Genomic DNA, 15,082 nt, shown 5'->3' with positions numbered 1-15,082 from the left:
AAGATTTATCATAAAGCATTTCACTGAAATATTATCAAAACTAAATAGGCCATCAGACAAAGCCGAGGATATAGCTTACTCACAGAGCTGGTTTTAAACATAATCTTAAAAGAGTTGAGGGAGATGAGATTTATTGTGGTTTACCAGAAATCAGTACCACGCAAGACATTTAAAAAAATGGTTCTCAGTTACAAAGAGAAATGTAGAAGTAAATAAGTTGTGCAAAATGAGAGTAAAATTGTGAGGAAAATGGTGAGGGATCTTAATGTTGATAGTCATAGAGATGAGGGAGGTGAAAATTATTGTAGTTCATCAGCAGACCAGGAAGGGTTTGCAAGTAAAAGGCCATGGTTGGCCATGCGAATGGAGGACAATTCATCAAAGTACCCAGTTCATTTATGAGCACTCACCTCACCATTGAGGCCGTCTTTAAAAGGCAATCCCTCAAGACAGACAGACAGACTTTATTGATCCCGAGGGAAACTGGGCTTTGTTACAGTCGCACCAACCAAGAATAGCAAGAATATGTAGAAATATAGCAATATAAAACCATAAATAACTAAATAATAATGTAAATTATTCCAAGTGGAAATAAATCCAGGACCAGCCTATTGGCTCAGGGTGTCTGACACTACGAGGGAGGAGTTGTAAAGTTTGATGGCCACAGGTAGGAATGACTTCCTATGCCGCTCAGTGTTGCATCTCTGTGGAATGAGTCCCTGGCTGAATGTACTCCTGTGCCTAACCAGTACATTATGGAGTGGATGGGAGTCATTGTCCAAGATGGCATGCAACTTGGACAGCATCCTCTTTTCAGACACTACCGTCAGAGAGTCCAGTTCCACCCCCACATCATCACTGGCCTTACGAATGAGTTTATTGATTCTGTTGGTGTCTGCTACCCTCAGCCTGCTGCCCCAGCACACAACAGCAAACATGATAGCACTGGCCACCACAGACTTGTAGAACATCCTCAGCCTCGTCTGAAGTACGAGAAGGAAGTATCCATCGTTAAGAGTCCCCACCACCCAGGACGTGCCCTCGTTACATTTTTACCATCAGGAAGAAGGTACGTACAGGATCCTGAAGACACATGCTCAATGTTTTAGGAACAGCTTCTTCCCATCCAACATCAGATTTCTGAATGGGCCATGAACCCATAATCACTATTCTGTTCTCATATTGCATTAATTAATTAATTAATTAATTATGTTTCATATATTCAGGCAGATGGGGCTCATCAGCCGTGGCTGGCAGCTCCTCTAGGAGAAGGAAAACTCTGATCTCAAACCTCCGCTGCCTTGCGGCTACACCCACTCATGGGGAATGCTTCGCGAGTAAACCCTGAGGACAAATTCAGAACTGGAGTCTCTAAGGTGGTCCAATGTTGAGTTCGACGTTGACTGCCGACTTCTGTGGTGATGCTGGTGCCAAACTGTATCGGTCTCTGCTGTTCCTTTGGGCTTATCAGATGTGTGGAGAGGGTAAGCTTGATAAATGGGCAACAGCTTGCTCTCCATATTGTACTGTGCCCAGGCTTGCGTATCTAGACAGCTAGGACACAACATCCACAGTCGACCCTGACCAATGGAGGCCTCATATTTCATATTATATAGTATGTATTACACTGTGCTGCTGCTATAAGATATCAGGTTTCATGACATGCTTCACTGATAATAAACCTGATTCTCATTCTCACTGTTCCGTCGCTCTGTCTATCCCTGCCCTTGGTTCAGCCAACACCATCACAGAATCATGCAGTCCCTTCAGCCCACATAAACCACGCTAACCACGCCAGTCCCAGTAGTTTCCCTTCAAAGGCCTCCTCTTCATAGTCATGACAGAAATTGTCCCTTTGGCCCATCTAGTCCATGTCAAGCTGTTCTTCTGCTTAGACCCATCCACTTCCAGCCAGACCATAGCCCTCCATAACTTTCTCATTCAAATTTCACATATGTTGCAACTGTTCCTGCCTTGACCACTTTCTCTGGTATATCATTCCAGGTTCTCAGCAACCTTTGGGCAAAGAGGTTACTTCAAGTTTCTTCTTTAAATCTCTCCCCTCTTATCTTGCATCTGTGCCTATTAGGTTTGCTTCCCAACTCTGATGAAAATACTGTGTCTGTCCACCTTATCCATGCTTCTTATTTTCTAATAAACTTCTGTGAGGTCACCCCCACCTGCTCCTATTCACAAAGGATAAGGGTCTAGCTTGGCCAGCCAGCCTGAGAAATATAAGCAGGCTTTTTCCATTGAGGTTGGGTGAGACTGCAACTAGAGGTCATGGATTAAAGGTGAAAGATGAAATGTTTTAAGGGGGAACTTCTTCACTCAGAGGATGGTGGGAGAGTGGAACGAGCTCCCAGCATAAGTGGTGGTTGCAGGTTCGAGCTCAATATTCCATAGAAGTTTGGATAGATATTTGAATTGGAGGGATATTGTCCAAGTGCAGATTGATGGGACTAGGCAGAATAATAGTTCGGGACAGACAAAGGTTTTGTTTCTGAGCTGTCGTACTATATGACTCGAACCTCTCCCTGTAATTCAGTCACTCTAGTCAAGAGGCATCCTCATAAATCTAGGACTTTCAGGTCACTAGAACTCCACACTGAGGACAAACACAATTGAACGTTCAAAACCTACACAACAAACGTGTGCTAAGAACCTTTTACGTAATAATGTCATCACATCAGATCAACCTCTTAAAGCGAAACCCCATCTCAATATTGGTGATTGTGAATTATGTTCATTCCTCCCAATTATGTTACCTTTTACAGCACCCCCCCCCCCATCAGGATTCACTAAAACTAGCATTGCGAACCTGTCTGGAACTCGGATAAGCTGCCTGGCTCGGGTCCTGTGTTCCATGGGTGGAGGAACTGTGGTCATGTTGTGATGTCAGGTGCATAGCAGCGGAATACTCCAAATCTTGGTAGGCTGGCTCAAGGCAATCTACTGAATCATGTTATATATTCAAAAAGACAATTTGAATTATGTTCAAATTGTCTTTTCTTTGCATTCCAAATTGCAGAATAAGCCATCGTAAGGGGGCCTAAGAGGATGTTGGTGTGCGTCATGGTGAACAAAGACAAACGAGGTGGAACGTAGGTCAACAGGAACCCAGGAGAGCTGTACATCGTGCAGGGAGTTAGGAATAGGTGAAAAGGAATTGAGTTTATTGAGGAGGGTGGAACACTGTTGAGAGGCCAACCAGGCAGTCATGGCGTCTGGAATGAAATCATCTGGCACTTGTAACGGCTGTTTGTATACCAACTCAGCCACAAACGACTGCAGGTCCTCCTGTGGAGCAGCTTTGATCCCCAGCAAGACCCATGGGAACCATTCATGCCAACACTCATTATTCAGGGAAGCTCTCACACCAGCCTTTAAGGAGCGGTGAAATCGCTCGTACAGCCCGTTGGACTGTGGGTGATACGCCGTGGTGTGATGTAGCCTAAAGCTGACGTTCTGGACCATCGCAGCCCAGAGGTCTGAAATGAATTGGGGACCATGGTCAGAGGAAATATCAGAAGGGTTGCCAAACCGAGCAACCCAGGTGCTGATGAACGACCGAGCCACATCTGTGGCTGTCGTCGATGCTAGAGGGTCGACCTCTGTGGTGTGTCCACAATAGTAAGAAGATGCATGAAATCGTGGGGGGGTGGGGGGGGAAGGACCGACAAGGTGCACGTTGACATGGTCAAACCATCACTCAGGGATCTCAAAAGATGCCAATGGAGCCTGAATATGTTGGTTAATTTTTGCCCGCTGGCACTCCATGTCTAATGCAGTCTAATCATGCATGTCCTTTCTGAGACTCTGCCAAGCAAACTGCAGTGCAACCAGTCTCTGTGAGACCTTCCAGCCCTGATGCAAGAGGCCACGTATGGAGTTGAAAATAGTCTGTCTCCAGTTTGTGGGTGCACTGGGCAAGGGTGACCAGTCGGGACATCGCATAGGAGAGGAATCACAACTTCCCCAAAATGTCAGCCAACTGCAGGCCCATTACTGCTGTACCATAAATCTGGACTTCTGGGTCAGTAACTTGGTCAGCTGCAATGCCGGGATAGTCAACCCCAACGTGTATGGGCTCAATGGCTGGCTGTAAAAAGCAATCGGCCACAGAATCATTCTTCCCCTTGATATGTTGTATATCAGTTGTGAACTTGGATAAGTAGGCTAGGTGGCATTGCTGCTGTGCAGACCAAGCGTCTGATATTTTGGCTATTGCATGCACAAGGGGTTTGTGGTCAATGAACACTGTGAAATGGCGACCCTTAGAAGAAAACAAAAATGGCGGACAGCCAGATAGAGACCTAGAAGCCCTAGGTCTCTATCTAGAAGGTCAAATGTGCTGTACTTCCTTTCACGAGAACAGAGCTGCCAACTGAAGAGGGCAAGTGGCTGCCGCATGCCTCCGACCAACTGTGGCACAGCACCCACAGCACTTTCAGAAGTGTCAGTAGTAATCAGAGTTGTTCAGCCTGTGTTGCATTTTTCAGTCCAAGTGGCATGCGCAGAAACTTAAAAAGGCCAAATGAGGTTACCTCAGCTGTACTGGGAAAGTCTGATCACACAGGCACCTGATGGTATCACCAAACCAGACCAACTTTGGAAAGAATTAGCTTTCCGGCCTAAAAGTCGGAATGTGGGATCAGGTCATGATTGGAGGTAGCGGCCTTGTTATGGTGTCAGTAATCGCCACGTGGTTGGCAACCACCATCGGACTTAGGGGTCATATGGAGGGGTGAAGCCCAGGGGCTATTTGACCAGCATACAATGCCAAGACTTTCCATGTTGGCAAACTCAGCCTCTATGGTTGCCAGCTTTTGTGGGTCTAGTCTACACATGTGGGCATGGACTGCGGGCCAATTGTGGGAATGTGATGTTCAACTCTATGTCTTGCGATTGTAGTGGAGAATGTGGGCTTGGCGAGGTCTGGGGATTCACCCAGCAGTCGACTAACTCACATGTGGTGGTGCAAGCTCTTGGCAGAGTCATTGCGGGGAACTTATTGGGGGAGCAGGGTAAGTCTTTGACAGGCACAATCTGGTAGTTCTTAAGATAGAATAATAGTCCTTGGGCATACAGGAAATCTGTGCTGAACAGAGAGCTAGCCACTTTAGCCAAGATGAAGTTCCATGTGTAATGTTGCCCACTGAAGCAGAGTGTTACCCGTCATGTCCTGTAAGTCTGGATCTTGCTGCCGTTGGCAGCCACCAGTGAGGTTTCATCACTCTCATCGATAGGAAATGCTGGCAGCCCATGCACTTGAGCACCTGTATCACACAGGAAATGTGGCCCTCCGTGTGTGTGTGTGAGATAAACAGTGGACGACCCCAGCAGCTGGAACCCAACTCTGATGTCCTGATGCACCGGCACTGTTGGAGTTGCAAGGTGGTTGGTACTTGCTAGTGTTCATACCAAAGCAAGCGTGGCAAAAGCAGAGACCTGTCTTCATCTATTTTGCAACCACAGATGTCCTTATGTTAGGGGCTTTTCTGGCCAGGGTTATTGAGGTAGAGAAAAGAATGATGCATCGCTGCCTTGCTGACTCAGCCATTTTAGCAAGCTCCCTATAGTCCTTCACAGGTGCATTAGAGAGGGTTATATGAACTAGATCAGGCATTTGCTGCACGAAGAGTTCTTTAAAAATAATACAAGGACGGCGATTTCCCAGGAGAGACAGCACATCGTCCATTAGCTCTGAAGATTTACCATCACTGACACTGGGTAAAGAGAGCAACTGTTTGGTACGCTCAGACCCCAATTGTCCAAAAGTCTGTAAAAAACTAGCTGAGATTTCAGCAATCAGTGTTTATCATATTCAGGTGGGTGTTCGAGCAGGCTCACCACTCTCACTACCGTGGAATGGCTGAGTGACGCTACCACATAGAAATATCTGGTGTTGCCAGTGGAGATTCTTCGCAGAGTGAACTGGGCCTCAGTTTGTTCAAACCAAGCGATGGCATTTTGCTCCCTAAGCTCCAACAGATACAAAGCGACTGCGTTGGCTGACATGCTCAATAACTCTGGAACCACCCTGGAGCATCGGGGTCACCAATGTAGGTTTCCACAAATAGAAAAAATGAGGAACTTTATGTTTAACAAATCCCATAGCAACTTCTATTGAACTCCAAATCCTACACAACAAAAGCATGTTACAAACCTTTTACATAATAACATCATCATGTCAGACCAGCTTCTTAAAAGTGACTACCCAACACAATGTTGGTGGCTGTGAATTATGTACATTTCTCCCATACTCGTATCTTACCCTACAATATCAGTACTGGTCCCTGAGTGGCAGGGGCTAAAGGCTGACAAAAATTGTTTCTTACAGTGCACTTTGTCCAACTTGTACTTAATGTGGATAAATAACTGCAGATTTTCAGCATAAATTACATTAAGTGCAATTTGATTTGCAGTCCTTTAAGTTGGTTTTAAAACATTGCATTCATAAACAAACCTTTCTTGTAAAATTGTTCTTGTAACCTCTGAATTAATTAGCATTGCTTCAGAAAACTAGCTGGAACAATTGGATACAAGGTCACCAATAGAGATAAAAGCTTTTGAGTAACTTTTAAAGCAAAATTCTAATAATCTTCCATCCAATTAAAAAGTAGATTTACGTTGTTTTTAGAAAGGCGTTTTCCAGTAACTGCAAATTGGGTTATTTACATGTGATGAAATTCTACTGATAATTTTTTGGTGATAATTTGATCAATACAGTTAAAAATGGAATTACCATTCTAAAAGTTATAAAAGCATTTGTTCAAAATCAAACAGAAATTTTGCCCATGTGGCAAATTTTTTGCTCAGCAAGATTCAAATGCATAAAGCTAAACACAGCAGCATTTTTTCAAGGAAGTGCAATACTGTGAATTTTTTTTTGTAATTGTTAAGAGCATCCAAAACATACCCCCTTTTAGAAAGCATGTACAAAGGTTTCTGATTGATCAGTAGTAGCAAACTGGTTGTGATATTGAATCTGGGTAGTTTCTGGGCAATCCTTTTTTTGTTGCTGTTTGTGTGAGATCTTGATCATGGTGGACTAGTGCAGTGATCTGTAGATAACGACAGACGCGGCACTGGATTAAGCTGAACTGAATATACCTGGCATTTTTTATGTCTTTGTGATATGATGTTTTGTATTCTGAGTTCTCCGCTCATTTTGTTCCTGTCAGTGTACAATTTGTTCTTTATTTTGCTTGTTGGAAGGGGTGTTTGATGATTTTTTTTAAAGAGGTTCCATGGATTTCTTTGTTTCATGGCTGCCTGTGGGAAGACGAATCTCACTCTATCCTGCCGAAGAGTTTCAGCCCGAAATGTCAACTGTACTCTTTTCCATAGATGCTGCCTGGCCTGCTGAGTGCCTCCAGAATTTTGTGTGTTGCTCAGATTTCCAGCATCTGTAGATTCTCTCTTGTTGTATACTGCATACAGACTTTGACAATAAATATACTTTGAATCTTTGAAGCTAGCTTATGGATAGAGTGGCTTTGCATTTTTGTAGAATGGTCCATATGTTCTCGATATTTGTTGATTATTTATTTATCTTTTTTTTCTCAGCTCAAGCTGATAAAGTTGAGGTACTGGCATAGACAAGCACACTCATTTCTCAATTGCTAGGAACTCGTACTCCCTGGGCTAACCATAGAAGGTTAACCTCAGTTGCATTCCAGACCTTCAAGTGAAGAGGCAAGATCATGATGACGATGAGTCTAAGCTAAACTGGCAGGTGCTGACACACCATTAAGAAGCTTTGCTTCCTCTGCCAGCTTTGAACAACTTTAATAGTTTTTCAATAGCTCTATTGCACTAAAACATTTCAAAGTAGTTTATTAAGTACATATATGTCACCATGTATTATATTGAGATTCATTTTCTTGCAGGCATTTGCAGTAGAAAATAATACAATAGAGTCAATGAAAAATTACACATGATGACTGGCAAAGAACCAATGTGCAAAAGATGATAAACTCAGCATACAGGAGTGAAATTAGAAAATTGGCTGAGTGAGTAATAGCAATAGCCTCTCACTCAATGTCAATAAGACCAAGGAACTGATTGTAGACTTCGGGAGAGGGAAACCAGAGGTCCAAGAGCCAGTAATCATAGGATGATCAGAGGTGGAGAAGGTCAGTAACTCTGAATTCCTGTGTGTCACTATCTCAGAAGATCTGACCTGGACCCTTTATACAAATATTATTACGAAGAAAGCACGACAGTGCCTCTACTTCCTCAGGAGTCTGCAGAGTTTGGGCATGTCATCGAAAACCTTGGCAAACTTCTATAGATGTGTGCTGACTGGCTGCATTATGGCCTGCTATAGGCCTTTGAATGGAAAACCCTACAAAAGGTGCTGGATTTGCCCCAGTACATCATGGGCAAAAACCTCCAAACATTGAGCATACCTATGTGCAAAGGTGCTGTAGAAAAGCACCATCTATCATCAATAGTGATAATACAGTAAGTTTGAAGTTAATAACTCATCTCCTTCTACCTTAGGCCACAAACTTATCAATCTCCCCTGCTGTGGACACTTTCTGCAGGTCCAAGATATAACCATATAACAATTACAGCACGGAAACAGGCCATCTCGGCCCTTCTAGTCCATACCGATCTGTATGCTCCACAATTGCTGGACTAAGTGTGTAAATGTAGGAAGAGACTATGTTGAAAAATATATGTGCTAGGTTTGCTAAAATCAACTCTTTCTACCCTAGGCCACGAACTTATTAATCACCCCTCGTAGAATTCCTTACCCATCAGTTTAGATATGAAGCTTAATGGAAGTTTAATTGTCTAAGTGGTGGTTCTGATCAGAACCATTGACTCCTGGCAGTCAAGATTCTCTCCATTAAATGCCAATTTGTTGGGATATGAGAGTAAAAGGATCAGAAAACTGGATAAACACAAAAGATTCTGCAGATGCTGGAAATCCAGAGCAACACAGACAAAATGCGGGAGGATCTCAGCAGGTAAGACAGCATCTATGTAAATGAACAAACAATTGTCATTTCAGGTTGGCTCAGAACTTCAACTGTTGATTCATTTCCACAGAAGCCTGACTTGCTGAATTCCTCCATCATTTTGTGTGTGTTGCTGGGGAAATTGATAGCTAAATAAACCCTATTTGTATTTTTCTAAATAAATGTTAATCAGTTTTGGTGAAGTGGCTCGGCCTGAAGCATCAACTGTACACTTTCCATAGATGCTGCTTGGCCTGCTGAGTTCCTTCAGCATTTTAATGTGTTAATTGAAATGTTAATCCCTGTTTGATTGTTTATACTTTTATATGCTTCTCCATATATGTATGTGATATATGTGGTGCCACGATAGAGTACCGTTTAGTGCGATGCTATGACAGTTCAGGGAGTTGAAGTTTGGCGTTTATTTCTGGTGTTGTCTGTAAGAAGTTTGTGTATTCTCCCCATGACTGTGTGGGTTTCCTCTGAGTGCTCCTGCTTTCTCACACAGTCCAAAGGCATATTGGTTGGTAGGTTAATTGGTCATTGTAAATTGTCCTGAGATTAGGCTAGGGATAAATCGGTGGGTTGCTGGGTCGTCTGGCCCATTAGGCCAGAAGGGTCTGGTCCACACTTTAGAGTATCTCGAAAGAAAAAAACAATAAATAAATGTGTTTGTTCAGTAAATTTTAATTACAGTACGGATGCTCTGCTTTTCTGGAAACTTCTTAGTTTTCATTGGCAAGTGTAATGCTATTTGAACCTGGCTATTTGATTGATAAATTGTTATCTGTGGAATTTTGTTTATCTCCAGCTTGAATGTCAGATGAACAGGACCGCTTTCTCCTTTGTGCTTCCTTGGTTCTCACGGCTCCTCGTTCTTCTCAGAAAGCAAGGATCAGATGGGTCTATTGAGGAATATAGGGTAGCAAGAAAGGAGCTTAAGAAGGGGCTGAGGAGAGCAAGAAGGGGCATAAGAATGCCTTGGTGAGTAGGGTAAAGGAAAACCCCAAGGCATTCTTCAATTATGTGAAGAACAAAAGGATGACAGGAGTGAAGGTAGAACCGATTAGAGATAAAAGTGGGAAGATGTGCCTGGAGGCTGTGGAAGTGAGTGAGGTCCTCAATGAATACTTCACCAATGAGAGGGAACTTGATGACGGTGGGGACAATATGAGTGAGGTTTATGTTCTGGAGCATGTTGATATTAAGGGACAGGAGGTGTTGAAGTTGTTAGGATACATTAGGACGGATAAGTCCCCGGGGCCTGACGGAATATTCCCCAGGCTGCTCCACAAGGTGAGGGAAGAGATTGCTGAGCCTCTGGCTAGGATCTTTATGTCCTCGTTGTCCATGGGAATGGTACCGGAGGATTGGAGGGAGGCAAATGTTGTCCCCTTGTTCAAAAAAGGTAGTAGGGATAGTCCGGGTAATTATAGACCAGTGAGCCTTACATCTGTGGTGGGAAAGCTGTTGGAAAAGATTCTTACAGATAGGATCTATGGGCATTTAGAGAATCATGGTCTGATCAGGGACAGTCAGCATGGCTTTGTGAAGGGCAGATCGTGTCTAACAAGCCTGATAGAGTTCTTTGAGGTGATGACCAGGCATATAGATGAAGGTAGTGCAGTGGATGTGATCTACATGGATTTTAGTAAGGCATTTGATAAAGTTCCACACGGCAGGCTTATTCAGAAAGTCAGAAGGCATGGGATCCAGGGAAGTTTGGCCAGGTGGATTCAGAATTGGCTTGCCTGCAGAAAGCAGAGGGTCATGGTGGAGGCAGTACATCCAGATTGGAGGGTTGTGATGAGTGGTGTCCCACAAGGATCTGTTCTGGGACCTCTACTTTTTGTGATTTTTATTAACGACCTGGATGTGGGGGTAGAAGGGTGGGTTGACAAATTTGCAGATGACACAAAGGTTAGTGGTGTTGTAAATAGTGTAGAGGATTGTCGAAGATTGCAGAAAGACATTGATAGGATGCAGAAGTGGGCTGAGAAGTGGTAGATGGAATTCAACCCAAGTGTGAGAAGTGTGAGGTGGTACACTTTGGAAGGACAAACTCCAAGGCAGAATACAAAGTAAATGGTAGGATACTTGGTCATCTGGAGGAGCAGAGGGATCTGGGGGTACATGTCCACAGATCCCTGAAAGTTGCCTCACAGGTAGATAGGGTAGTTAAGAAAGCTTATGGGGTGTTAGCTTTCATAAGTCGAGGGATAGAGTTTAAGAGACACGATGTAATGATGCAGCTCTATAAAACTCTAGTTAGGCTACACTTGGAGTACTGTGTCCAGTTCTGGATGTGGAAGCATTGGAAAGGGTACAGAGGAGATTTACCAGGATGCTGCCTGGTTTAGAGAGTATGAATTATGATCAGAGATTAAGGGAGTAGGGCTTTATTCTTACTCTTTGGAGAGAAGGAGGATGAGAGGAGACATGATAGAGGTGTACAAGATATTAAGAGGAATAGACAGAGTGGACAGCCAGTGCCTTTTCCCCAGGGCACCACTGCTCTATACAAGAGGACATGGCTTTAAGGTAAGGGGAGGGAAGTTCAAGTGGGATATTAGAGGAAGGTTTTTCACTCAGAAAGTGGTTGGTGCGAGGAATGCACTGCCTGAGTCAGTGGTGGAGGCAGATATACTAGTGAAGTTTAAGAGACTATTAGACAGGAATATGGAGGAATTTAAGGTGGGGGGTAATATGAGAGGCAAGGTTTGAGGGTCGGCACAACATTGTGGGCTGAAGGGCCTGTAATGTGCTGTACTATTCTATGTTCTATGTTCTTCATTTTTCACTCTTGTAGCACTTCATCAACAATTGTAAGCAATAAGTTTTATTTCCCATTCACAACTTCTGAAGAATATTAGGATTGCTAAAGCATCAGGATGTTACGGCCTCATATTGTACAGTAATTGTACATGTTCCCCACACATATATTTGTTCCAATCACCCACCCTGCTCATGGACTGTGGAAGTTATGCATCTATCTCTTTTACAGCAATGACCTTTAAACTACGTATTGATCTGTTGTCTGCACACGCACTGTTGTCTAAGCATGTGCAGTGTTCTCTCTCTCTCTCTCTCTCTCTCGTTGCAATGTGAATACACCGGTTGAAGCACCTCCTGCGTGCATGCTTTTATTTAATATATTTGTAGTTGTGCACAGACACAACCTGAAAGTCAGGAAATATCATGAACTGCACCGACAGTTGTGGGATGAAACAGTGAGAGTTAAACAGCACAAGAAAGCCAAAGGTCCCAGTGAGAGACATGTTGAATGTAAAGTGAAAATAACATGTTGATGGCTTCAGACAGAAAAGAAGATGACTTTGATAGTGCTAATGAAGGCTGGGAGTTATATATAAAGAGGGTTGAACTGTACTGTGATGTGAACAACTGGGAGGAGCAAAAGAAAGTCCCCATGCTTCTTAGCTTAATGTGTACAAGGACGTAATTTATGCAACTTAGTAACCCCTGAAAAGCCAGCAAGCAAGGCATTCAACAACATTGTTACAATTTTACAAAATCACTTGAGCTGGTAATATCTGAGAGTTTAGATTTTACAAAAAGGAACTAGCCAAAAGATTAAAGCATTTCTGAATACATTGTAGAACTGTGCAAACTTTCCCAGTACTGTGACTTTAGAGATGGACTTTCTGATTCATTAAGGGACAGGCTTGTATGTGGCATGCATAGTCAAAGCACTCAAAGGAGGCTACTATCTGAAAAAGACCTAATCTTAGAACGGGCATTGACCATTGCAATACCATTAGAGACTGCAGCAAAGGACACAACAGAACTACAGAAAAGGAGGTTAGGATGTGAAATGCACAAAATGTCCCTGAATGGTGCAAAAAGCCAAAAATGTTATCGATATGGCAAATCTTCCCATGATGCAAATGACTATTGGTTCAAGGAAAACGTTTGCATAAAGTGTCACAGACAAGGTGACATAGAGATAATAATGTGCAAGTCTGACAAAAAAGTAAAACCAAAGAGGAAAAAAACACTCCGAGTGAAGTTTCACGCACAAAACTAAGCAAATGCATAAAGTGAATGTGAAACAGACAACACAGAGTCTGACTAAGATGAGCTGTCTTTCCCAGAACTGCATTGTATTACTGATGCAGATCACAATATAATATGGATTACAATAGATGTGCCTGATGTAAAACTGAAAATGGAGCTGGATACAGGGTCAGCTTTGTCCATAATTCCAGAGGTTGACGACAACAGACTTTTTTTCTCTAAGGTACCATTAGGGAAGACCTCAGTGATGTTAAAGACTTACACAGGTGAAAAAGCGTCTCCTGAAGGCAAACTGAAAGTAAATGTGATGTATGGAGGCCAAACACAACAGATAGAGCTTTATGTATTGAAAAGTGGCCAGCACTTCTCAGGCGTGAGTAATTGAGAAAAATCCAACTAGACTGGCATTTAATCATAGCTCTCAGTGTGACATCTATAGGCACAGAGGGAAGTGCAGAATAAGCAGTTTAACCAGTTGCCAAGTGAAGCAGCAAGGAGCTTCGATATTCGACAGGAAGTCCTAGTGCGTGATTGCTGAGAAGTCAAGTGGACTCCCGGTAGGATAGCTACAGGAACTGGATCACTGATGTACACAGTGAAATGTTGGAGATCAGACATGGAGATGTCATGTGGACCAGATACTGGATGCTCAACTGAAGAACGTCATGTTCGTCATGCTGCGTTGACAGCAGCCAACAAGACTGACACATTATAGTCACCGGGCTTACCTCTCAGTGATTATCATGTCACTGACAGCAATGTGACACCAGAAACCAAGAACGTTGTCTTAGTCAAGACATTCCTAACAAACCTGATTTCACTCCACAGGCCCAGAGGCGCTATCCTGAAAGAAATAGAGCGCCACCCAGAAAACCAAATCTTCAGAACTGTGAACTTATTGATAGACTGTTATTGTGAAAGCAACACACACAAAATGCTGGAAGAACTCAGCAGGCCAGGTAGCATCTATAGAAAAGAGTATAGTCAATGTTTTGGGCCGAGACCCTTCATCAGGTCTGGAAAAAAAGATGAGGAGTCTGAGTAAGAAAGTTAGGGGAGGGGAGGAAGAACCACAAGATGATAAGTGAAACTGGTGAGGAGAGGAGTGAAGTAAAGAGCTGGGATGTTGATTGGTGAAAGAGATACAGGGCTGGTGAAGGGGAATCTGATAGGAGAGAACACAGAAGAAAGGAAAGGAGGATGAGCACTGGAGGGAGGAAGGTGATAGGCTGGTAAGGAGATAAGGTGAGAGAGAGAATGGGGAATGGTGAAGGAGGGACATTACTGGAACTTTGGGAAATTGATGTTCATCTCATCAGGTTGGAGGCTGCCGAAACGGAATATAAGGCGTTGCTCCTCCAACCTGAGAGTGGCCTCACTGCAGCAGTAGAGAAGGCCATGGACTGACATGTCAGAATGGGAATGGGAAGTGGAATTAAAACAGGTGGCATGATTATTTGAAAATGGGCTGTGAAAATGAAATTAAATGTTTTAGACATACACTGTTTTATGTTACGTTAATCAAAAGGGAGAGGAAATGAAATGTTTGGATCTATTTCCTTTAGAGCAATGACACCCCCCCCCCCTTAGCACTACATACTTATCTGTTGTCTACACATGCACTCATTGCAATGTGAATACACCAGTTAAAGCCATCTCCTGCGTGCGTGCTTTTAGTTAATATATATGTAATTGTTTGTCCCCCTCGATAAGGGAAGAGGCTACACAGCATACATGCCAGGACCACCAGACTCAAAAACAGTTACATCTTCAAGCCATGAGGCTGATCAATATCTCCTTACCAACCCCCCTCCCCCCACACCAGAACCACATTCCCATCCACCATTCCTCTCCATGGCCTCTCAGCAACTTTCATCCCCCCCCCCCAATTCACTGTCACTTTACAGTTACACTTCACACCTCATACCTACACTGACACATTCCTCTCCATAGTCCCTCACCACTCTCTTCATCCCCCCATTCACTGACACTCCACACCTCGTACCTACACTAACATGGTCCCTATCCTGTATCTTCAGACGCCCTGCTGCTAATTCGAAGAGTTCCTCTCG

The sequence above is a fragment of the Hypanus sabinus genome, chromosome 5, assembly GCF_030144855.1.
Source record: "Hypanus sabinus isolate sHypSab1 chromosome 5, sHypSab1.hap1, whole genome shotgun sequence".
NCBI lineage: Eukaryota > Metazoa > Chordata > Chondrichthyes > Myliobatiformes > Dasyatidae > Hypanus > Hypanus sabinus.
The sequence above is the reverse complement of the archived record's forward strand: the minus strand, read 5'-3'. Positions refer to the sequence as shown.